At 40.5% G+C, this 24,469-nt stretch overlaps 1 long non-coding RNA gene and 3 other non-coding genes across 6 annotated transcripts; 2 read left to right on the top strand and 2 right to left on the bottom strand.

Annotated features, from left to right (window-relative positions):
* Positions 1-1,305, top strand: LOC147935119 (uncharacterized). 3 transcript variants are annotated; one of them, XR_015573196.1, is made up of 3 exons: positions 1-339; positions 461-867; positions 981-1,305. It is a non-coding gene; the product is annotated as an uncharacterized LOC147935119 (long non-coding RNA). The 3 variants fall into 3 exon arrangements; XR_015573197.1 differs by having other exon boundaries at positions 1-867; positions 981-1,112; positions 1,220-1,305; XR_015573195.1 differs by having other exon boundaries at positions 1-867.
* A 7,695-nt stretch (positions 1,306-9,000) lies between these two features.
* LOC147935118 (small nucleolar RNA R71) lies at positions 9,001-9,107 on the top strand. Its single transcript, XR_015573342.1, has one exon. It is a non-coding gene; the product is annotated as a small nucleolar RNA R71 (small nucleolar RNA).
* A 4,392-nt stretch (positions 9,108-13,499) lies between these two features.
* Positions 13,500-13,606, bottom strand: LOC147935117 (small nucleolar RNA R71). Its single transcript, XR_015573280.1, has one exon. It is a non-coding gene; the product is annotated as a small nucleolar RNA R71 (small nucleolar RNA).
* A 10,474-nt stretch (positions 13,607-24,080) lies between these two features.
* On the bottom strand, positions 24,081-24,187 carry LOC147935116 (small nucleolar RNA R71). Its single transcript, XR_015573372.1, has one exon. It is a non-coding gene; the product is annotated as a small nucleolar RNA R71 (small nucleolar RNA).
* Positions 24,188-24,469: the final 282 nt, after the last annotated feature.

Raw genomic sequence — 24,469 nt, 5'->3', positions numbered from 1 at the left:
AAAAAATGTCAGATACAACTACAAAAGATGAACTGCAACTTTTTTTGTTTTGTTTATAAAGTCCAACTTTCTTCAATCAACATATATTTTCCAGGGAAATTACAATTGGGAGAGAAGGATCAATTGCTGCAACTTTCGTACAGGTGTAAATGTGTCTTCCACATGTCTCACCGTCGTTGATTACTTCTCTTTCTTCTTCTTCTTCTTCTCTCTATTTCTTATCCCTTCTCTTATCTTCCTCTCCGCCATTAACGACGCAATACCTCTCTCCCTCATTATTTCTGGTTACGTTTCTATTCCGATAAGCTCCGAAGCTTATCATTCTCTTAATCTCGCTAAGTAAGTTTATGAAAGGGGATCTAGGGTTTTTATTTTAATTTTGGTTGATTTGAGTTTAAGATCTAGGGTTATAGTGAAACTTGTTTGTTTAGCTTAGAATAATCGTTTCAAACTTTTTCAGGATTCCGATCATACTCCCAAGCCGAGATTTGCCATTCGAATTGTCCATCCCCGATTTCCTCAAAGGTTCTTGGCTTCACTAAAGGCAGAAAATCAAGTTAAGCTAATAACTTTATTCCCTAATCTAAGAATGAATGATTTTGTTCAAGCTTCTTTTTCTTGTCGTACTAACTCTGTTCTATTAGAACAATAACATGGCTTCATGGTGATCAAACAACATTCACTATTGCTTACCTAGAGAAAAACTCATTGTTTCTTCTCTTGAACAGGTTGTGTGAAGTGAGGAGTGGTGAAATTGTGCAGACATGAGAAACCAAGTCTCCTGTCACTAGTTCTGAAGTGAGTCAAGATGGACGATATATAACAACTGCCGATGGGTCAACTGTTAAGTTTTGGGATGCAATATCAGTAAGCTTCTCTCGTTTCAGGAAACTGGATTTTTATAATGTCTTCCTCTTGAAAAAATAATATTTTGCATTCTGCTCAAAGGTTCTATATCTTTTCTCTTTGGTAACATCCAGTTTTTGACTAGTGAAGAGTTACGACATGCCTGCAATATCAAATCTACATCGCTTGAGCCCAAATCTGACAAAAAATTGGTGGAGAAGATATGTGGGTTAGACTATGTGATTTCCACACCGGAGAGGAGATTGGTGGGTGACTGGAAACTAAAAACACTTGCATAACCTTAGTTTTAAGTAGATTGACTGTGTATTATTGATAGGCGGATTTTCACCCAGGGTATCAATTCTCTATGCAGTTGTAGTACAAAGGGTTATCAATCCAAATGGTTGTTTATGCTAGCAGATAGGATGCAATCAGAACAATACAAGTCAAGCCAAGCAATAATGGGGTTTTGTCTAACAATCCTAAAGTGATAAAAGAAAAGAATATAAACAAGGAACCACACGACCTAAGCACTCGATGCAAGCATTCAAGTACAAGATCGGGTGGGTTGATCGAGTAAGCAAAGAAAGTATGAACAACTCAAGGTGTTACTCGAAGTAGGTGATCGTGTACCTAATCGGGTAATGGATCGAGTGATGAATAAAAATGCAAACAATTAAAATACGAAAGCTTCTAAGGATGGGGTAATCGAATCCTAAGTGTTCCTAACCAATAAAGATGTCTTACATGCCTCAAGCAAATATTCCCTAGACAATGAATCTCTAAAACCTTGTTAAAACACTCTCGTGATAGAAACAATTAACCTTGATCACTCCCCTACCCAACTCTCGTTGGAGAAACATGACCAAGCAGGCAATAAGAACCGATTCATTATTTTCAATAAACCCCTTACTCATCTAATCTCTTAGGCTACATGAGTAAATCTCTAGCATTGGTTGATTCAAGCATTTCATCTACACCTCTCGGTGGTAAAACACCTTAGATCTAATCTCACCCTCTCGGTTTGTTGACAACATTAAGAACACCAACCTAGAAGGGAATCTATAAAACATATACAATCAAACTAAGAAATCATAACCGATCAAGAACACAAAATCATCTATCCCATCCCTAGAAACTTTACTTCACTACTCGGAAATCATTGCAAGAAACATAAAAGCATATATGAACGAAAATTGCATTGTATTAAAAGGTAGAGTAGAGAATAAAGAGTACAAAGTAGAAATCTAAAGAAATGACAAAAAGATATAAAATAAATCCTAACAAAAAGTGAAAAGTGTTTTGAGTCGCTCAGTTCTCTCACAGAAGCTCTCGCTCTCTGGTTTGAGGGTTTGCGGCGTGCTCGTTTGCGAGGAAGAGGAGGAGAGGTTTATATATGGAAACCCCTTTGACCTAGCTTCCCAGTCCTGCCCGAGGCTCTACACGATGGGGTACACGAGGATAAGGTCGAGTTACTCCTCGGCTAGACCTTCGGATTGTTCTTCCTGCTCTTGGATCCTCCTCGATCGTTTTGGGGTTCAGACTGTTCTTCCAGCTCGAAGGCTCCTTCGGGTACATGCTCAGATTTGTCCTTGTTTCTTCCCATTTTAGGCTCTAAAGCACCTGTTTTTATCCAAAGTATGCAAATGCAAGAATGCAACACCCTAAATGGCCTAAAAGTGAATTTCTACAGTAATGGCCTAAAAATACTAAGGTAAGGGTATAAAAAATGCAAAATATGGACAAAAAAGGATGCTAAAAACATGTAAATTAGAGAGTTATCAGACCCCCAAACTTAAATCTTGCTAGTCCTCTAGCAAGGAAGTAAGAGGGTGCCGTTCTAAAATGGGACTTATAACCTTTGGAGTTAAGCAAAAGATTCAAGCTATAATCCTTGAAGATAGTTTAATGGTGCTAAGATCAATCAACATACTTACAAATATTTTCTATGCTTATTACCATGCATCGATCTAGTTCAACCTCCAACTAAAAGTAAAGACTTGCAATTCCAAACAACATCTCTTTCACATTCATTTAAGTGTTTGGCGAATTCTTGCAAATGAGATGTGAATCAAGCTCAATCGGTTTCAAGGGTAAGGCTTTTTGGTAAGGTGGTTTCAAACAAATTCTTTGGGTGGTTTTCTCTCAAAAGAAGGATTGCTAGACAGTTGTGAAAACTATCTAAGATTGAGAACAATTTGGGCATACAAAGTTTAACTCTTGATAATCTACCTTTTTCTCATTCACTTTCTCTCTTTTTATTTATTTATTTAAACTTCCTAGAATTAAACTACCCACAACCTTGATTTTTAACTCTTTTTTTTTTGTAATCCCTAAAGTTTAAACATTAAACATCTAGCTCTCTTCTCCCTTTTTTTTTTCTTTCTTTCTTTGCTAAACTCCTAATATGTATATATTTTTTTCTTTCTTTCTTTCTAGGAGACTATAGCAAGATCTTTTCCTCTTTTTTTTTTACTTAGAGACTTAGAGCTACTTTATTCTAACCTTAGGGACTTCTTTTCTTCTTCTTTCATTTTTTTTTTATTTCTCAACCCAACCCAAATAAACATGCTAACCACCTATCTTTCAAAACCAATTTTATAAGCTAGTCCAAATGATTCTAACTTAGCTAAATCAAGAGCCAGTTCTTTGTCGTTCTCAATACTCTCAAGGTTTCAAAACCTATAGCACAATGAAAATGCCTCACTCAACAATTCATAACAAGGTTTGAAAGAATGGTTTGGGTTCAAGGGTAGGGAAAAACAAATCGGGTTAAACGAAAAGATTGGTAAAAATGGAGTGCTAACCCGAGTTTAGAGTTATCATGAGCAAGTATTCAAATTCCATAAGAAAGACAATTTTAAGTTCAAATTAAGTCCTATAATATAGAGATGATTCAATGTTCAAGCAAGTGAAGGAAGCATTCAAAAGACACAAGGTTCTAAACAAAGATTTTTCATTTTTTTTCAAAGATTGATCTAGCAACAATGAACTGTGATTAAGGGCTATAGCTTCAATCATAAGGTTTGATTTTAAACAAGGTGGTTTTAATCATTGTCCCCTAAAATGCATATGAAACAATCCTATATGAAGCAATCTAGACTCAATCCTAATATGTAAATGCAACTACATGAACACTCTTTTTTTATTTTAAAATTTTTCAATTTTGTTTTTTGGGTTTTTCAATGCACATAGATCCAGACTCAAATGAATAAAACTAGCATGCAAAAATTTGAAATAAGAAAATAAAACACAATGTTATATACATTCTAGGACCCTCCTCCAAACTTAAATTACACAGTCTCCGTGTAAATAAAATTCTGAAAAAGAATCCAAGAATCACACAAAATGAAATAAAACGAAATGCAATGTTATTTACAAAGATTGGATGAATGTGGTACCTCATGGGTTGGTGAAGAAGGAGGTTATAGCAGCCTCCATACTAGCCAACCTGTAGCCAGGGTCGTCACCGGCTTCAGCAGGTGCCGGTATTTGCTCATCAGAGAACTCGGTGATATGCACGAACGACTTGCTTGGACCAGCATCCGAGGGGTTGATCGTGGGGGGCATCGCGTAGCTCATCGGGTAGGGCATCGGGTAATACGATGGGTATGGAGGAAGAGGTCCAGAGTGATCACCCGTGTAGCCACTCGCAGGGTGCATCGAATATGGCATCGTGTACGACATCTGGTAAGGCAGAGGGAAGAGTCTTGAGTAATCACCCGATTGTGTGCTCGATGGGTTCATCGGGTAAGACATCGTGTATCCCATCGGGTTAGGCATCAGATTGGCGTCTGAATGGCTTCTCCGTGATACTTCAGGTCTTGTGACATCCCCCTCAGCTTGGGGCTCGTATGATGATGCTCTGTGAGGCTCTGGAGGTGTCAGTCCTCGAATTCCTCCTAGCGGTCCGCTTCTCCCCATCCAAGTAGGTGCGTATGCCAAGGTAGGAGCGGAGGCACAACTTGCCTTTTCTTGCAGCTCCTTCATCTGACCTCCCATCATCTTCATTGAACCGGTAAGATCCTTCACCTTCCTCACCAAAAACTTGTTCATCCTCTTCAGCCATCCAATCCTCTTGTGGGCTTCCCTCACTCCAACGGGTTGTTTTTGAGAGCAAACATACTCCTCAAAGTCATAATCTTCTGAGCTGTCTCCCTGTCCTTGCCCGGTCGCCTCTCTCTCTTCAGCTACTGATTCCTCCTCCGGATTGTACAGCTCCTCCAGAGGTAGTGCAAAGTCGATGTTGTCCCCTAGCCGGACCTTGGTGCACATTACATTGGGCAGGATCATTTGGGCGGTTCCGGCGGTTGGGTAGACGAAATTGAAAAGTAGCATGTCGTTTGGCATCTCGTAATCCAAGTACCTCGCCAGCATGAGGTAGTCGATGTCCAGCCATCTCGGATCGTGTACCACTCCTTTGAAAGGTACATCGCAAGCTACCAAAATTGGTGTAACTAGTCCTCCAGTTGAGATCTCTCCGCCTCCTTCTCTTCTCTTCATAGCCCAAGACTTGAGGTGGAGGAACTGATCGAGCAGCACAAAGACCATACTAGTATCCGCAACATCTCCTAGTAGCGGTGTACCATCCCTAGCATTGTCTAAAACTCCACACAAGGCAATATCTAGCAGCTGGAGCTCATGATCATTCACATTCCCAGTCTCTTTTCTAGCAAAAAGAGTGCATGCGAGAGACTTGTGAAAATACCTCAAAACAGGGCTCCTTATTTGGGTGGATTTGGAGCTTGTGGACTTGTAGGGGAGCTTGTCTCCTATTGTCAGCTAGATGGACCTCATTTCCTCCTTGCTCACTTTCATTCCTTCTCCAAACCCAGCCTTGAAACCATACATCTTCTCCATCTCCTTGAATGTAAGCCATTACTCCTTGTTTCTCACAGAGAAGGTGATGAACCCGATCCCCCCATCGGGTAGTAGGGTCGGGTGATCTTCAAAATAGTGTCACCGCAACTTGGATAGAAAGTGTACCGTCTCCTCCTCATAAGCCTCGAGGTTGGCTTGCATCATCTTGCCCAAATGGCACATGTCGAACAGGAACTCGACGTCTCTAGCGATGCCCAATTGCTTCATCGTTTCTCGCTGGGGATAGCGGGTACCAACGAAACTCATCTTGCAGAAAACCTTGAAGAGCTTTTCTGGAGTCTCCACCTCTTTCTGCTTCAGCCTCCGCGAGGCTTGTCGTGTTCGCCCTCTCTGCTCCTCCTCTTGCTCACGGCTTTCCTCCTCTGTGTCTCGATCCTCTTCCCAGCCGCTCTCTCAGCCACCTTCTCAGCCTTCTCAAAAGCTGGTCTTTTCTCTCTTGCAACCGCGGCTCTGCTCCTTAACCACGACGTTTGGATCTCCTCTGGCTCTCCTCCGCCAGCGTCAGAGTCGACCTCCATGGGGTCGGTAACAGTTCCCTCAGCCGTAGACAGGTCCCTACGTCGAGGAGATCGGTGAACAGCACTCGCCATCAGCCTTGGTGAGCGAACTCGGTGGTCTACATGATCGGTTACTCGAGCACCGGATCGGTTGAGGGATCAGGTTGAGCATCGGGTTGGAGAAGCAAAACGTCCAGCCAGCGGTTGGGAATGTGGAACATCTCCTCTTCCTTGGGATTCTCGAGGTTCGACGGTATCACCTCCAGTTGTAGCAGCGGCGGAGGTTGATCTTCTTCCTTTCCATTGGTAGGTTTTCACGTTTGGTTCCATTATCGAATCCTTGAGAAGAAAGAAAAGCTAAACTTCGAGATTAATAGGGTTAGTTCCCAGAAAAATCATAGATCACTCGAGTTTGAGAGAGAATAGAAAGTAGGAAAACAAAAAGCTTTAGGGTTGAGAGATTTATCGGTTTGTGCTGCTGAGGGAGAAGGGTTCGAATCCTTTAAATAGGGTAGGGCTAGCAGCTTGGGCTTCACCGAGAGTGGGCTTGGTATGTGGAATTCGGACTCCACTCTCCACCCAAGTAGAGACACGATCAGGCGCGTCGAGGTCGGTGTCGGGTTGACCCTCGGGTTCCTCAATTTTCCCTTCTTCACTTTTCCCTTTTTTTTTTATTTTATTTTTTATAAATAAATAAATATATAAAAATAGAAAATCAGGTAAAATAATTAGATAAAACTTAAAACAAAATAAAGGATACCTTCGGGACTTCCTCCCAAATGAGCTTGTTTTAAGTCACTAAGCTTGACTTTTCATGTTTTTTAAGCATGGGATTTAGGAGGGAGATGTTCTGGAATCCTCTCCACTGTAGCAGGCTGATTCAATGGTTTCTCCAAGTCTTGACCAGGTTCCGCAGCAAATGTGGTGTTGACTTCTTTAAGACGCTTGACTTTTCTCTGCTTTTTCTTAGTGGAAAAAGCTTGACCATCAATAGTTGACCTCTTAATTCCCTTCTTGACATCAAACTCCATCTTGAAGTGCTCCCCATGCTCAATTCTGATCTTGCCTTGCTTCACCTCAATCACTGCACCTACTGTTGCCAAGAATGGTCTCCCTAGGATCAGTGGATCGTCGGGTTCCTTATCCATATCAAGGATCATGAAATCAGTGGGGACTTCCACCCTTCCAATCCTGAGAGGCAAATTTTTCAAGATCCCAATCGGATGTCTTATTGTTCTATCAGCTATAACCAAATATAGACTACTCGGTTTAAAACTGCTAAAACCCAACTTATTGGCAACTGACAGCGGCATAATACTGACTGAGGCTCCTAGATCGCACATGCAATTTTTGAAAATCCGAAGTCCTATCGAGCATGGCAAAGTAAAAGAGCCAGGATCTTCTAATTTCTCCTTGATTCGCAGCTCAGGGTCTTAAACACACTCCACTCCTGAGAATCTCATACACAATCTCCTTTACAGCTTCCTTAACCTCAATCTCCAGTTGAGCTGCCTCCTTGGCGATTTCCTCTTGAAGTTCGTGTGGTGGCAAAAGTTTAGGAGGTGGAGCTTTACGCTTGGCCATACGCTCTGCAAGCGCTTCCAGTTGGATGTCAAGAGCAGCATTGAACCTTTCCTCTAGTTCCCCTTCTGCTGCTACAGGTAGTTGAGGTTGATCTGTCATCTGAACATCTACTCGATGTATCATTCGATGACCATCACCGGGTAGGTCATCGGGTTCTGCCTCGGGTGGTTCTTCAATTTGTGATTCTCGAACCAGTGCTCAATCATCAACTCGATCAGTCTCCTCGTGTGAAGGCTTGGGTTCATACTCAGACATGTATTGCTTGGCCTCATTTATCCAATAGTGATCCATATCCTCCCCATCTTGAGCATCACTGTCCTCAGTGAGGTAATCCTCATAATCATCATCAAGGAAAATGGCCTGGGCAGTGGCATAATCCTTTGGGTTCTGAACAGCTTTACCTGGAAGCTGGTTGATCTTTGGAGCTGGTTGGTTGTTGTGGTGGCCTTCTAGGTACCTCAGTTTAGTATTGAGCGAATCGTACTTGGCAGTCAAGTCAATGTATCCTGAATCGATTTTGTTGCTCATCTCCGCAATTCGTTTTGCGATGTCCATAGTAGCGGATGCCTGATTTTGAATCATCAGCTGAATTAGGCCGCATAGGTCAGCGTCTTGGGATTGGTGCTGCGAGCCTTGCTGTTGTTGGAATCCAGGTGGAGCAATGGGTTGGTGGTAATTTCCAGAATACTGCTGCTTAGGGGCATAGCCTTGATTGTATTGAACAAAAGGCTTCTGTTGGACCTGGTTCCCTTGAACTGCTGATGGGTAGGTTTGGTCTTGAGGATTGGCAACATTCAGATTATGGTAAGACAGATTCGGATTCGGCTTGTAGTTGTTGTACCCTTTGTTTTAACCTCCTTGATTGTTGATGTAGTTCACATCCTCTATTTGAAAATTCTCCCCATCTTGTTGTAAAAACTGCTCGTCCTCTGATAATGCATGAACATGCTGCTGCTGGCTGAGTAGTTTATCGAGCTTGTCATTGAGGGATTTCATGTCCCTCTTGTACTTGACATCTTCCTCTCCTGTAGATCGCACAATACGATCGTTGAGGGATTCCAAGTTCCCTACTAGGTCCCAACCTTCATCAACATCCTTGTTAAGGAAGTTACCATTGCTTGCGGTGTCCAGCAACATCCGTATCTTGGGGACCACTCCTCTGTAAAGTGTACTTAGCAATGAAGCATTGCTGAAGCCATGATGAGGGCACCTGGTAGTGTATCCCTTGAAACGTTCCCAAGCTTCACTGAACGTCTCATTGTTCTTATGAACAAAGTTGGAAATGTCATTTCGCAGCCTTGCGGTTCTGGAGTTGGAGAAGAATTTGGCTAAAAACGCCTTCTTGCACGCTTCCCAGGTGGTGATGGACTCCTTGGGGAGTGATTTCTCCCAGAGGTGCGCTTTGTCTCCCAAGAAAAATGGGAAAAGCCTTAGTTTGAATCCATCCTCACTAACTCCATTTATCTTTGTGAGGCTACAGAGCCTATCAAATTCATCCAGATGATCCAATGGGTCCTCCATTGGCAATCCATGAAACTTGTTGCTTTATATCATCTGGATGAGACTAGTCTTAATCTCAAAATTGTTGTTCTGGATAGCAGGTGGCACGATGCCATTCCTTTGAATATGAGTAGATGGAGCATCCTTTGCTCCTATGTTGGTCCTTGCTTGAGGAGCTGGTGGACCGTTTTGATTGTTCATTATCTCCTCAATTGTTGCTGGTCAATTGTTGAACTTGTTGTGAACGAAGTAACCTTGGTCTGTCGATGTTGTCGATGAATGGACTTAGGTTTTAGTTACCCTTGGATCGTGCTTGCATGCACAAGTAGGTGACCAAGTGTGTACACGAGGGTCAACCTGATCCAGGTGATCGAGTGACGGGTCGGGTGGGTGCTCGAGTTGTACCTGAAATGCAAAACGAACAAAAACTAAACAAACAAGTCAGATTCCAAACCAATGTAGATAAGAGAACTTGATCTAGCAAGTGCTGAAATCCTAAACGTAGCAAAATTAAATTCAACCAAATGGCAACGTCGCCAAATTGATAGGCGGATTTTCACCCAGGGTATCAATTCCCTATGGAGTTGTAGTACAAAGGGTTATCAATCCAAATGGTTGTTTATGCTAGCAGATAGGATGCAATCAGAACAATAAAAGTCAAGCCAAGCAATAATGGGGTTTTGTCTAACAATCCTAAACTGATAAAAGAAAAGAATATAAACAAGGAACCACACGACCTAAGCACTCGATGCAAGCATTCAAGTACAGGATCGAGTGGGTTGATCGAGTAAGCAAAGAAAGTATGAACAAATCGAGGTGTTACTCGAAGCAGGTGATCGTGTACCTGATCGGGTAATGGATCGAGTGATGAATAAAAATGTAAACAATTAAAATACGAAAGCTTCTAAGGATGGGGTAATCGAATCCTAAGTGTTCCTGACCAATAAAGATGTCTCACATGCCTCAAGCAAATATTCCCTAGACAATGAATCTCTAAAACCTTGTTAAAACACTCTCGTGATAGAAACAATCAACCTTGATCACTCCCCTACCCAACTCTCGTTGGAGAAACATGACCAAACAGGCAATAAGAACCGATTCATTATTGTCAATAAACCCCTTACTCATCTAATCTCTTAGGCTAAGTGAGTAAATCTCTAGCATTGGTTGATTCAAGCATTTCATCTACACCTCTCGGTGGTAAAACACCTTAGATCTAATCTCACCCTCTCGGTTTGTTGACAGCATTAAGAACACCAACCTAGAAAGGAATCTATAAAACATATACAATCAAACTAAAACATCCTAACCGATCAAGAACACAAAATCATCTATCCCATCCCTAGAAACTTTACTTCACTACTCGGAAATCATTGCAAGAAACATAAAAGCAAATATGAACGAAAATTGCATTGTATTAAAAGATAGAGTAGAGAATAAAGAGTATAAAGTAGAAATCTAAAAAAATGACAAAAATATATAAAATAAATCCTAACAAAAAGTTAAAAGTGTTTTGAGTCGCTCAGTTCTCTCACAGAAGCTCTCGCTCTCTGGTTTGAGGGTCTGCGGCGTGCTCGTTTGCGAGGCAGAGGAGGAGTGATGTTCATATATTTTACCTTGTTTTCCTTTAGTTTATTCACAACTTTTGCATCTTTTGCTATCCATTTAGGCCATTATTGTGTAGCTTTAGGACTAATCATGCATTAGAGTATAGTTGCATTGCATTTGCATCTTTTTATGCATAAACAGGTGATTTTGGAGCTTAAGGAGCATGGAAGCAATGCTGAGGAGAAGTGAAGCTGTCCTGAGGAGAAAACAAGAGAGTTAAGGCTGTAGAATCAAGGTCCGGAGTCCAACTCGACCGCACCACTCGACCACCACTCGACCGTGTGCTGAGGAGGACTCGACCGAGTGGAGAATGCACGAGAGAAGCCAGCTCGACCAGCCACTCGACCGAGCAATGGTCGAGTTGACCGAGCCGTTGACCACTTTGACTTTTTGTATTTTTAGGGCTTCCACCTCACCTCCTATATAAGGCCCTTGTACTTGCAACCACCAAAGAGTCCAGCTTTTTAGAGAGTCTAAAACCTAGTTTTTTCCTTTTTTAGTTTTTATTCCTTTTGCACTTTCTTTTATTTTAGATTTTGTACTTGTTTAAGAAAGAAAGACTAGATCCTTGTATTTTGTTGGTTTTATAACTTTCAAAATATTAAGATTTCGAGTTTTATTTCTTCATCAACATTGTAGATCTCTGTTTCATCTTTCTAATGATGCAAGTTTCATTATTTTCTGGGTTTTTGACATATTTCACCATGTGTTCTTGTGAGTAGTTTGCTTAGGACCTTGAGGATGGGTTAGGCTGGGTTGATCTTGTGGTTTGTTTGATTTGGTCAAGCTTGATTGTTGTAGATCTCTTCTAGGCTAGATGATCTTAATGCTGATCCTATATCTGAGAAGGTAGGGTTTGATTTCAAGCATCTTAGCATCACACCAATGTCTAAGGAGCATAGATAAGGCTAGATCTAGAGCTTACCATTAGGCTTGCTAAGAGATTAGGAGTCTTGTTTGGTTTGAGATGTATTGCTTAATGCCTGCTTGTGTAGATTCTTTACTTTGTGAGAACAAGTCTAGAATTGCATAGGTTTGATTGTTTCTTGCCATGAGAGTGGATTAAACATGTCTTAGAATAGTATGTCTAGAGATCAGCTCAAAGTTTGCTTGAGATTTGTTGACCAAGTTAGATAACCACAATGATTAGTTCAGCCCATGAATCCCTTCTCAAGGCCTTCTTTGTTTATTGAAATCTTAGTCTAAATATCATTGCTTGTTTGTTGTTTGATTAGTTTTAGCATTGCTCTGTTTTTCTTGTGTTGCTCTGTTTTCACGTTTAAGTCTAGCTCGACCACGTACTCGACCTACACTCGGTCGAGTGCTGCTCGAGTTCATCCCCAGAACTTGTGTTTTTGATTTGTGATTGTCTTGTTTCATTCCTGTTTCATTTCCATTGCATTCACGTAGTTTCATGTTCATTACTTGTCTTGCATTAGTTCATTAGCACAGTGTCTATCTTTGTTCTAGTTTCATTATAGCTTTAATTTGTCTGTTCTGTTTGCATTTAGTATCTTGTTCTAGTTGTTTTTACTTTCTGCATTTCATATCTCATTTTAGGATTGTTAGTGACAAACAATCTTTACAATTGGCTTGACTTAGACTCATATGCACATCTTAATTGTTCACAATCACTCAGATAGGATTGACACCTCTTATACTGCAACTGCATAAGGGGAATTGAAACACCCTGACTTCTATTCATTCCATACATCATCATTCCATACATCATTCATTCATACACCACAAAGAAAGTCAGTTTCAATTTGGCGCCGTTGCCCATTTGAGTGTGTTTTGTGACATTTAAGATCATTATTAGTCTAAGATTAAGTTCGTTTAAACACTTGTGAAGTTACTGAACTCGAATCTTCCTTTGCTTGGCTGTTTTGTGTTTCAGGTACCCACTCGACCACCTACTCGACCACCACTCGACCAAGCTGTGATCGAGCACTTGATCGAGCCAGAAGCCGGATACAATTAGCCATTACTTCCCAGTCGACTCGACCGCCCACTCGAGCCTGCGCTCGACCGTGTACGTGTTTGAGTCTGTAGTAGAGTTTGTTGATGCACACAAGGTCAAAAGGCAAAGACAGTCTTCAACAGCCTATTGACAACATCCACAGGCTACAAAAGGGTTTGAGGCATAAGCAAGGAAGAGTAGTTCACCAACAACAAGGTCAAGACATCATGGAGCAACAAGCTATCCATGAGCAGAGACCAAGGCACATTGGTGCAGGAGATGCACCCAATACCCACAACCAAAGGGCTGGAATTGTGCCACCTTCAGTAGCAAACAATAACTTTGAGATCAAGAGTGGATTGATCTCAATGATATAAGCCAACAAGTTTCATGGGTTGCCAATGGAGGATCCACTAGATCACCTTGATGAGTTTGACAGAATATGTGGACTCACTAAGATCAATGGAGTGAGTGAAGATGGATTCAAATTAAGGCTCTTCCCATTTTCTCTTGGAGACAAAGCTCACCTTTGGGAGAAGACTCTTCCTACTGGAGCTATCACCACATGGGATGCATGCAAGAAAGCTTTTCTGGCCAAGTTCTTCTCCAATGCAAGGACTGCTAGGCTGAGGAATGAGATTTCTGGGTTTGCTCAAAGGAATAATGAGAGTTTTTGTGAAGCTTGGGAGAGGTTTAAAGGATTCCAAACTCAGTGTCCTCACCATGGCTTCAACAATGAGTCACTTCTAAGCACCTTGTATAGAGGAGTGCTTCCCAAGATAAGAATGCTTCTTGACACAACCTCTAATGGCAACTTCCTCAACAAGAATGTGGAAGAAGGATGGGAATTAGTTGAGAATCTTGCTCAATCTGATGGCAATTATAATGAGGACTATGATAGGACCATAATGAGCTCCTCAACTGATCAAGAGGACAAGTATAAGAAGGATTTGAAGATGGTCAATGAGAAGCTTGACAAGATACTCCTCAGCCAATCCAAGTCCATTCACTTCATTGGTGAAGAGGAAGCTCCAGTTCAAGAGGGGGAGCCTGAATTTGCTGAGTTGTGCTACATGCAAAACCAGGGAGGATTCAAAGGCTACAACCAAGGAGGTTTCAAGAACAACAATCTCTCTTATAGGAGCACCAATGTGGCCAACCCTCAAGACCAGGTCTATCCACCTCCTCAACCTCAACAGCAACAAAACTACATCCCCAAGCAACAACACCAAGTGTTCCAGCCCCAATTGTGTCCCCCACCAGGGTTTCAGACTAACCAAGGCCAGGAACAAGACTTAAGAGGAGTGCTTCCCAACAAACAGGATTGAGTAATGATGCAACAGTTGTTGATTGGGCAAACACAAGGCAAGATTGAGACAACAAACAAGATTGCTGAGCTGAACAAGAGGGTAGATGATATTTACAGTGAACTTCATGCCAAGTTTGACACACTGACATCCAGGATTGTGACTATGGAAAACCACCACGCTTCTGCCTCAACGAATGACCATCACAAGGGCACAACCATTGTACAAACTACTGAATTTGCCAATGCTATCAATCTTCGCAGTGGAAGAGTGTTACCAACACGGCTAGGAGCACATCCCAACACTGAGGACAGTGGAATTCAGGATGGGGAGGGTTTCCAACAGGAAGAAACTCAGGATGAACACACCACTGAATTCGACGTACCACTCGACCACTCACTCGACCGAGTAGGTGGTCGAGTTCCCGATCGAGCTGATTCTCAGGAGAAAATCAATCCAGTTACCTCCAAAGAAAAAGAAGTCCGGTTCACTCCTCCTCCTTACAAGCCTCCACTACCTTTCCCAGGAAGATTTAAGAAACAGATGGTTGACAAATACAAGGCATTGTTTAACAAACAAGTTAGAGAGATTGAGCTTAGGATGCCTCTAATAGATGCCTTTGTGATGATTCCTCCTTACCAAAAATTCTTGAAAGATGCTGTGATGGAAAGGATGAAGGAAGTTCAAGGGATGGTGATTCTCAGCCATGAGTGTAGTGCCATAATCCAAAAGCAAGTGAACCCTCAAAAGCTAAGAGATCCTGGTTCCTTTACTCTACCTTTCTCTATAGGGCCCTTAACCTTCAATAGATGCCTTTGTGATTTGGGAGCCTTAGTAAGCCTAATGCCTCTATCAGTTGCTAAGCGCCTAGGGTTTACAAGGTATAAGCCATGCAACATCTCCCTAATCCTAGCTGATAGATCAATAAGATTACCACATGGTGTTTTGGAAGATCTACCAGTTAGAGTTGGAACAGTGGAAGTCCCAACAGACTTTGTAGTCTTGGAAATGGATGAAGAACCAAAAGATCCTTTGATCTTGGGGAGACCTTTCCTAGCTACAGCAGGAGCAATAATTGATGTGAGACAAGGGAAGATTGATCTCAACTTGGGAGAAGACCTCAAAATGACATTTGACATTGTAGAGGCTATGAAGAAACCAACAATTGGAGGACAAGTCTTTTGGGTTGAAGAGTTGGACAACTTATCAGGAGAATTGATGGAAGAGCTAGCAGAACAAGATCACCTTAGAACTGTTTTGACCAAAAGTGGAGAGGAAGGGTTTATCCATGAAGAAACTAAGGCCTATGAAGATATATTGGACTCCTGTGAAGAATCACACCATCCAGAGGTTTTTGAGGGGTTACCAGCATTAAGAGAGGAAGTTTGGGCAGTTCAAACAGCAGATACGGATAGCTCGACCACCCACTCGAGCACACACTCGGCCGAGCGCCAACACTACTCGACCGAGTGCACTGCCGAATCCCACACAGACGACTGGTCTGAACTGAACGCACCAAAAGTAGAGCTAAAACCTCTCCCTTCTGGGCTAAGGAGGATGCCATTTGGATTATGTAATGCTCCAGCTACCTTTCAAAGGTGCATGATGTCAATCTTCTCTGATCTTATTGAGGATGTGGTTGAAGTTTTTATGGATGACTTCTCTGTCTATGGAGATTCCTTTTCTTCTTGTCTTACTAATCTATGCAGAGTTTTAAAGAGATGTGAGGAGACAAATCTAGTCCTAAATTGGGAAAAATGTCACTTCATGGTTGAAGAAGGGATAGTTCTTGGTCATAAGATTTCAGAGAAGGGTATTGAGGTTGACAAAGCAAAAATTAAAGTCATGGTTCAACTTCAACCACCAAAAACAGTTAAGGACATAAGAAGCTTTCTTGGTCATGCTGGATTTTATAGAAGGTTCATCAAGGATTTCTCAAAGATAGCTAGGCCATTGACAAGGTTGCTTTGCAAGGAGACTGAGTTCAACTTTGATGAAGATTGCTTGAAGGCTTTCAAGGAGATCAAGGCTGCTTTGATATCAGCCCCAATAGTCCAAGCTCCAAACTGGGATCTTCCATTTAAGATTATGTGTGATGCTTCAGACTTTGCAGTAGGAGCAGTTCTGGGACAGAAAAAAGATAAGAAGCTGCATGTTATTCACTATGCAAGCAGGACCTTGGATGAAACTCAAGGAAGATATTCAACAACAGAGAAAGAGCTTCTAGCAGTGGTTTTTGCCTTTGAAAAATTCAGAAGCTACTTAGTAGGGTCCAAAGTAATTGTGTACACTGATCATGCTGCTTTGAGGCACATCTACTCAAAGAAGGACACAAAACCAAGGTTGTTAAGATGGATTCTGCTTCTCCAAGAGTTTGACATGGAAATAGTTGATAAAAAAGGGATAGAGAATGGAGTAGCTGATCATTTGTCCAGAATGAGGATAGAGGAAGAGATTCCAATCGATGATTCAATGCCTGAGGAGAAGCTGATGCAGATAGGGACAACTCGGTCTCCAACTCGACCGCCTACTCGAGCATGCACTCGATCGAGTATGTTTGGGCACACGATCGAGCAGGATGAGATGGAGGAGTGGATGGCACTTGAAAGTGAAGATCTACCTTGGTATGCTGACATAGTCAATTACAAGGTGTGTGAAGAAGTCCCAGCAGATATGGACCCTTATAAGAGGAAAAAGCTCCTCAAGGATATCAATGGGTACTATTGGGATGAACCTTACTTATACAAAAAGGGATCAGATGGGTTGTTTAGAAGGTGCATAGCAGAAAATGAAGTTGAAGGAGTGCTAGGGCATTGTCATGGTTCTACTTATGGAGGCCATTTTGCAACTTTCAAGACTGCCCAGAAAGTCTTACAAGCTGGTCTATGGTGGCCTACACTATTCAAAGACACTCACAAGTTCATCACAAAGTGTGATGCTTGCCAAAGAATGGGAAATATCACAAGAAGGAATGAGATGCCCCAAAACCCAATTCTGGAAGTTGAGATATTTGATGTGTGGAGAATTGATTTCATGGGACCTTTTAATCCTCCTTCAAATGGGAATGTCTACATATTAGTGGCAGTGGACTATGTCTCCAAGTGGGTAGAGGCTATTGCCAGCCCTACTAATGATCACAAAGTGGTACTTAAACTTTTTAAGACCATAATCTTCCCAAGGTATGGAATTCCAAGAGCTGTGATTAGTGATGGAGGAACACACTTCATCAACAAGATCTTTGAAGGAATGCTTAGGAAGTATGGAGTCAAACATAAGGTGTCTACAGCCTACCACCCCCAAACAAGTGGACAAGTTGAAGTGTCAAACAAACAAATCAAGGCCATTCTATCAAGAATAGTAGGAGCAACAAGAAAGGATTGGTCTAGTAAACTTGATGAAATACTTTGGGCCTATAGAACAGCTTTCAAGACACCTATAGGAAGAACCCCATTCCAACTGGTCTATGGCAAGTCTTGCCATCTCCCAGTTGAAGTTGAGTACAAAGCCCTATGGGCAATCAAACTTTTGAACTTGGATCTAGAGACAACACAAGCTAAGAGAAGCCTTGAACTGCATGAGCTTGAGGAAATCAGATTGGAAGCTTATGAAAACTCCAAAATCTACAAGGAAAGAACTAAAGCCTTCCATGATAAGAAGATTCTCATCAAAGACTTACAGGCTGGAGACCAAGCTTTGCTTTACAATTCAAGATTCAAGTTATTCCCTGGGAAGTTGAAAAGTAGATGGGGAGGCCCTTTTAAGATAAAGGAGATCCTACCATATGGGGCTGTCACACTTCTCAACAAGGATGTTAGTGAGTTCACAGTCAATGGTCAGAGAGTTAAGAAGTATTTGGGAGAAAAGGAAACACCTGAGAAGTTCACAATGCTTCTCCAAGATGCTCCACAAGCCTAAAAAGGACACCAAAGTCAAGCTTAGTGACTTTAAACAAGCTCACTTGGGAGGAAGTCCCTAAGGTATCCATGTACATATTGTTTAAGGTTTTTGGTATTTTGATTTTTGTTTTGGTATTTTCATGATCAGGGAAGGAAGGGAGACCAGATAGAAGAGGAAAAGAAGATTCGTGGTCCAGCTCGACCCCCCCACTCGAGCACGTACTCGACCGAGTCCCGGTCGATTCCCATCGTCGAGCTGCCCCAATCTCCACCTCCAAGCCATCAACAAGACCCCAACTACTCCTATGACAGCATGCAAATGGATGTGGACAACTACTTCCACAATCCCTAAGGTACCACTATCACCTTCACTTGTAGATATCATTGCATTTGACATTGTGTTTTGTTTTTTGTTTTTCATCTTGAATCCTCAATCAAATTTCTTTCACACAGGGACTGTGTGATTTAAGTTTGGGGGAGGGTTTGAGATAGCATTTGACATTGTGTTTTGTGATTCTTATTTCAAATTTTTAGCATCATCATGTTAATACTTGCATAGCATCTAAGGCATAGAAAAACCCTAAAAATTTGAAAATTTTTGCAAAAAATCTTTATAAAAAAAAGAGTGTTCATGTAGTTTGCACTGCACATTAGGATCTTGTTTAGCATGTTTCATGTAGGATTGTATAGTATTTGCATTAGGGATCTATGATGAGTATTCCCTTGTTAGCTTGTTTATTCACTATACTAGGATCAATGCCCAAGTTAATAGTACTTTGATGCTAGTTGAGTGGTTAGAAGAATGAGATTGAACCAAGTCTTGAATTCCTACATTGCATTTGATCTAAATTGAAACATGTTGAGATTTGAAACCATTTCCTATTTATAAGAACCTAATATTGACTTTCAATTATCAATGTGTGCATTGTTTTAAACTCATGGATACCATATACATATTTGGATCATCTTCTTCCTTTTTACCACTCTTGTTGATCCAAGTAGCTGATTGAATCATTAGAATCAGTTCCCCTACCCCTAAACCAAACCTTCTTTCAAGCCATGTTTACTCTTGTGTGTGTGAGGCCTATTTTTGGGATTGAGCTTGGTAGAAAGTGTTAGGTTTGAACTGACAAGAGTAAAGCCTTGTGTAGTTCTAGTTTGCATTTTTCAAACTAGATAGGACTAGGTGGTTCACTTGTTGGGTTTGGGACTTGGCTATTATGAAAAGAAAAGAGGAAAAAGAGAAAGAAAAGGTTAGAGTCTTTAGGAGGGGAATGTGTTTAAGAAAATTTAAAGTCTAGTGAAAGAATGGGAAGAATAAGGTTGTTTAAAGATGGTTCTAGTTAAAGAAAAGAAAGAAAGAAAAGGAAAGTCTAGCAAAATGCTTATATGCCTTAAGAATAAGAAGAAAAGAGAACCATAGCAAATAAGTAAGAATCCCCCATTCCACTAGAAAGATCAAATAAGAAACCTCTCCTAAGACTTTAAAACCAAAAAGAGAAAAGGGTGAAAAAGAAGAAAAGAAGTTAAAGGGTAGCACTAGGATCAATTGGGTTTAGATTGATAGGATAAACACTTTGGGTGCCTTTGGGTAGACAAGGTTTTGTTCTTGTATGTGTCTAAGTGTTCTTACCTTTAGCGTTCTTCTAAAGCTCAATCCATTTTTTATGAGAGAACCTTGATATTGATAAGCCCTACTCTAAAAAGAGACCATCATTGTCTCTAAACCTTTTACTGCCAAGCCAAATGAGTTTAAGCATTGCACATAATTGATTCATGTTCTTGATTAATGAATGTTAAAGGAAATGGTTGATTTGAATGCATGTGGACATCTAAGGCTCAAATCAGTAAAGGTTGTGATATGCTTGTCTAAAATCTTTAAGTATAGCTCATTCAACTTGCATCATATTACTAGTAACTTGGACATTGATTCTAGATAGTCTATTTGCAAGCTTTAGGAGCTGAGATCCCACTTTCAAACCTCACCTACCTTCTTTTGTCTTGATTATTTGATTGAGGGCAAGCAAAGACTAAGTTTGGGGGTGTTGATGTTCATATATTTTACCTTGTTTTCCCTTAGTTTATTCACAACTTTTGCATCTTTCGCTATCCATTTAGGCCATTATTGTGTAGCTTTAGGACTAATCATGCATTAGAGTATAGTTGCATTGCATTTGCATCTTTTCATGCATAAACAGGTGATTTTGGAGCTTAAGGAGCATGGAAGCAATGCTGAGGAGAAGTGAAGCTGTCCTGAGGAGAAAACAAGAGAGTTAAGGCTGTAGAATCAAGGTCCGGAGTCCAACTCGACCGCACCACTCGACCACCACTCGACCGTGTGCTGAGGAGGACTCGACCGAGTGGAGAATGCATGAGAGAAGCCAGCTCGACCAGCCACTCGACCGAGCACTGGTCGAGTTGACCGAGCCGTTGACCACTTTGACTTTTTGTATTTTTAGGGCTTCCACCTCACCTCCTATATAAGGCCCTTGTACTTGCAGCCACCAAAGAGTCCAGCTTTTTAGAGAGTCTAAAACCTAGTTTTTTACCTTTTTTAGATTTTATTCCTTTTGCACTTTCTTTTATTTTAGATTTTGTACTTGTTTAAGAAAGAAAGACTAGATCCTTGTATTTTGTTGGTTTTATAACTTTCAAAATATTAAGATTTCGAGTTTTATTTCTTCATCAACATTGTAGATCTCTGTTTCATTTTTCTAATGATGCAAGTTTCATTATTTTCTGGGTTTTTGACATATTTCACCATGTGTTCTTGTGAGTAGTTTGCTTAGGACCTTGAGGATGGGTTAGGCTGGGTTGATCTTGTGGTTTGTTTGATTTGGTCAAGCTTGATTGTTGTAGATCTCTTCTAGGCTAGATGATCTTAATGCTGATCCTATATCTGAGAAGGTAGGGTTTGATTTCAAGCATCTTAGCATCACACCAATGTCTAAGGAGCATAGATAAGGCTAGATCTAGAGCTTACCATTAGGCTTGCTAAGAGATTAGGAGTCTTGTTTGGTTTGAGATGTATTGCTTAATGCCTGCTTGTGTAGATTCTTTACTTTGTGAGAACAAGTCTAGAATTGCATAGGTTTGATTGTTTCTTGCCATGAGAGTGGATTAAACATGTCTTAGAATAGTATGTCTAGAGATCAGCTCAAAGTTTGCTTGAGATTTGTTGACCAAGTTAGATAACCACAATGATTAGCTCAGCCCATGAATCCCTCCTCAAGGCCTTCTTTGTTTATTGAAATCTTAGTCTAAATATCATTGCTTGTTTGTTGTTTGATTAGTTTTAGCATTGCTCTGTTTTTCTTGTGTTGCTCTGTTTTCACGTTTAAGTCTAGCTCGACCACGTACTCGACCTACACTCGGTCGAGTGCTGCTCGAGTTCATCCCCAGAACTTGTGTTTTTGATTTGTGATTGTCTTGTTTCATTCCTGTTTCATTTCCATTGCATTCACGTAGTTTCCTGTTCATTACTTGTCTTGCATTAGTTCATTAGCATAGTGTCTATCTTTGTTCTAGTTTCATTATAGCTTTAATTTGTCTGTTCTGTTTGCATTTAGTATCTTGTTCTAGTTGTTTTTACTTTCTGCATTTCATATCTCATTTTAGGATTGTTAGTGACCAACAATCTTTACAATTGGCTTGACTTAGACTCATATGCACATCTTAATTGTTCACAATCACTGAGATATGATTGACACCTCTTATACTGCAACTGCATAAGGGGAATTGAAACACCCTGACTTCTATTCATTCCATACATCATCATTCCATACATCATTCATTCATACACCACAAAGAAAGTCAGTTTCAAGGAGGGGTTTATATATAGAAACCCCTTTGACCTAGCTTCCCAGTCCTGCCCGAGGCTCTACTCGATGGGGTACACGAGGATAAGGTCGAGTTACTCCTCGGGTAGACCTTTGGATTGTTCTTCCTGCTCTTGGATCCTCCTCGATCGTGTTGGGGTTCAGACTGTTTTTCCAGCTCGAAGGCTCCTTCGGGTACATGTTCAGATTTGTTCTTGTTTCTCCCCATTTTAGGCTCTAAAGCACATGTTTCATCCAAAGTATGCAAATGCAAGAATGCAACACCCTAAATGGCCTAAAAGTGAATTCCTACAGTTAATAACCTAAAAATGCTAAGGTAAGGGTATAAACAATGCAAAATATGGACACAAAAGGATGCTAAAAACATGTAAATTAGAGAGTTATCACTTATGGTATAACTTCTTATGGTTGTCCTAAAGTTTTTTTTTTGGTTTTGATGGGGCTTCTTTTCTCTGAACTTTAAGATGCAACAAGGGAAATCATGGTCCTAATCCTATACTGCAGGTGAGTTTGGTATTCGTTTTGTTTGGTATGGTTGAGAATCTATCTCCCCATTGTGATCAATCAATTACCACAACCAAAGCTCTGCATCGTTCTGTTCTTGATTTTGGTTTCTAGAGTTAGTTAGTGATTGGAGTAACTTAATTGGGGATTAAGAGCAAAATGAGCAGCTGAAAAGACTGGATTCACTACAAGTATCATGTTTACTTCTGCATTTTGTTTAATAAAGCTCTCTTTTGTTGTGGCTATATCTGTTAGTTCTTCAAGAAACTACAAGAAAAGAACAAGAAAGAGGATGTTGTAAAAGAGAAGTTGTCTTGCGACTTCAAGGCAAATCACAACACTCACTTAGCATCTGAAGAACACAAGGAGAACCGTAACGTGTGAGTGACTTCTCACATCTTTTTTTTGTTACTTGAGTTTTGATAATTGAATAAAAAATGTTTACTCAAACGGTTTGATCCGTATATGCAGTGACAATGTGGACAGAGTTATTTTCTTTGGAGTAATTGGATATCTTCTCCAAACCATACTAAACTTTCATTTTTTACTCTGTTTGCAGAAGCTACAAAAGGTCTTGAAGAACTAAGGCATTCAACCTCAAGCAAAGATGATGAAGTGATCATTGCGCAAGAACCTAAAAGAGAGAGCTAAGAGATTAGAGAACAGTAGTTGATGTTTTTGTATATATTGAAAATAATAATTTTATTTAAATTATAAAGATTTTTGTTTATATTTTTTTGTCTCTTTTTAATAACAATTAACTACAACACTATACACACCAAAATTAGACATATTTTTCCAATTTGTAACAAGTTTACGACAACTAACTGTGTAGCTAACTGTCACAAATTAACGACGACCATTTTGTGGTTTCTTGAAGATAATTGTTACGCATATGTCAGACTCGTTGTGTAACAAATAGCTACAACAAAAAGATATCAAATAGTCGCAATTTGCTACTTTTCAATTAGTATCTAAATTGTAGCAAATTGCGACAATTAGCTATGAGCGAAAAATTTGCTACGACCAAATAGTTATTAATTAATTTTGTCACAAATCTGTAACAAAAAATTTTTGGCTACAAAAAACACGTTATCCCAAATATACCTATAAATATTTCCGTAACAATACAAAACATTTTTACTAGTGATGTATTATGCATTACTTTTGGCGCTCATTCTGAAAATTATAGACTTATTTGTTGTTCTACGAAAGATTAAATATAAAATCACAGTTTTGATACAAAATTATTTATTTCCATACTTATTCCAACATTAACGGAAATTAAAATTGGAAATGCTTAAACAGAAGATATTTGCTTAGATATGAAATTAAAATTGAAATCAAACCAGACCCTAGATTTAGTGTAACGGATCAAACCGAATTGAATAAACCACAATTTTTATTGACTTTTGAAAGGAAAGAAAGGCCCAAGAAACCAGCATGTGGACTAGTCTTCGGTCGGGTTCGACCATCTGTGCAGTCTCACCAAGATCAACAGCGTGAGTGAGGATAGTTACAAGTTGCGCCTCTTCCCGTTCTCCCTGGGAGACAAAGCTCATCAATGGGAGAAAAATCTTCCCAAGGGATCAATCACCACCTGGGATGGTTGCAAGAAAGCATTCTTGGCCAAGTTCTTCTCCAATTCCAGAACAGCACGTCTTAGGAATGAGATTTCTAGCTTCACTCAGAAGAGCTCTGAATCATTCCGTGAAGCCTGGGAGCGTTCCAAGGGTTACCACAGCCAGTGTCCACACCATGGTTTTAGCAACGAGTCACTGCTGAGCACTCTCTACCGTGGTGTACTACAAAAGATACGCATTCTGCTTGACACTGCTTCTAACGGTAACTTCCTGAACAAGGACGTAGATGAAGGTTGGCAACTAGTTGAGAATCTCGCCCAGTCTGACGGCAACTACAATGAGGATTATGACCGCACAGTTCGCGGCGACGCTGGGTCTGAGGAGAAGTACAAGAAAGACCTCAAGAATGTCAATGAGAAACTTGACCGTATCTTGCTAACCCAGCAGAGGAGCATCCACTTCGT

This window comes from Camelina sativa, chromosome 11, assembly GCF_030686135.1.
Source record: "Camelina sativa cultivar CO46 ecotype springtype chromosome 11, ASM3068613v1".
Classification (NCBI taxonomy): Eukaryota; Viridiplantae; Streptophyta; class Magnoliopsida; order Brassicales; family Brassicaceae; genus Camelina; species Camelina sativa.
The sequence above is the reverse complement of the archived record's forward strand: the minus strand, read 5'-3'. Positions and strand labels throughout refer to the sequence as shown.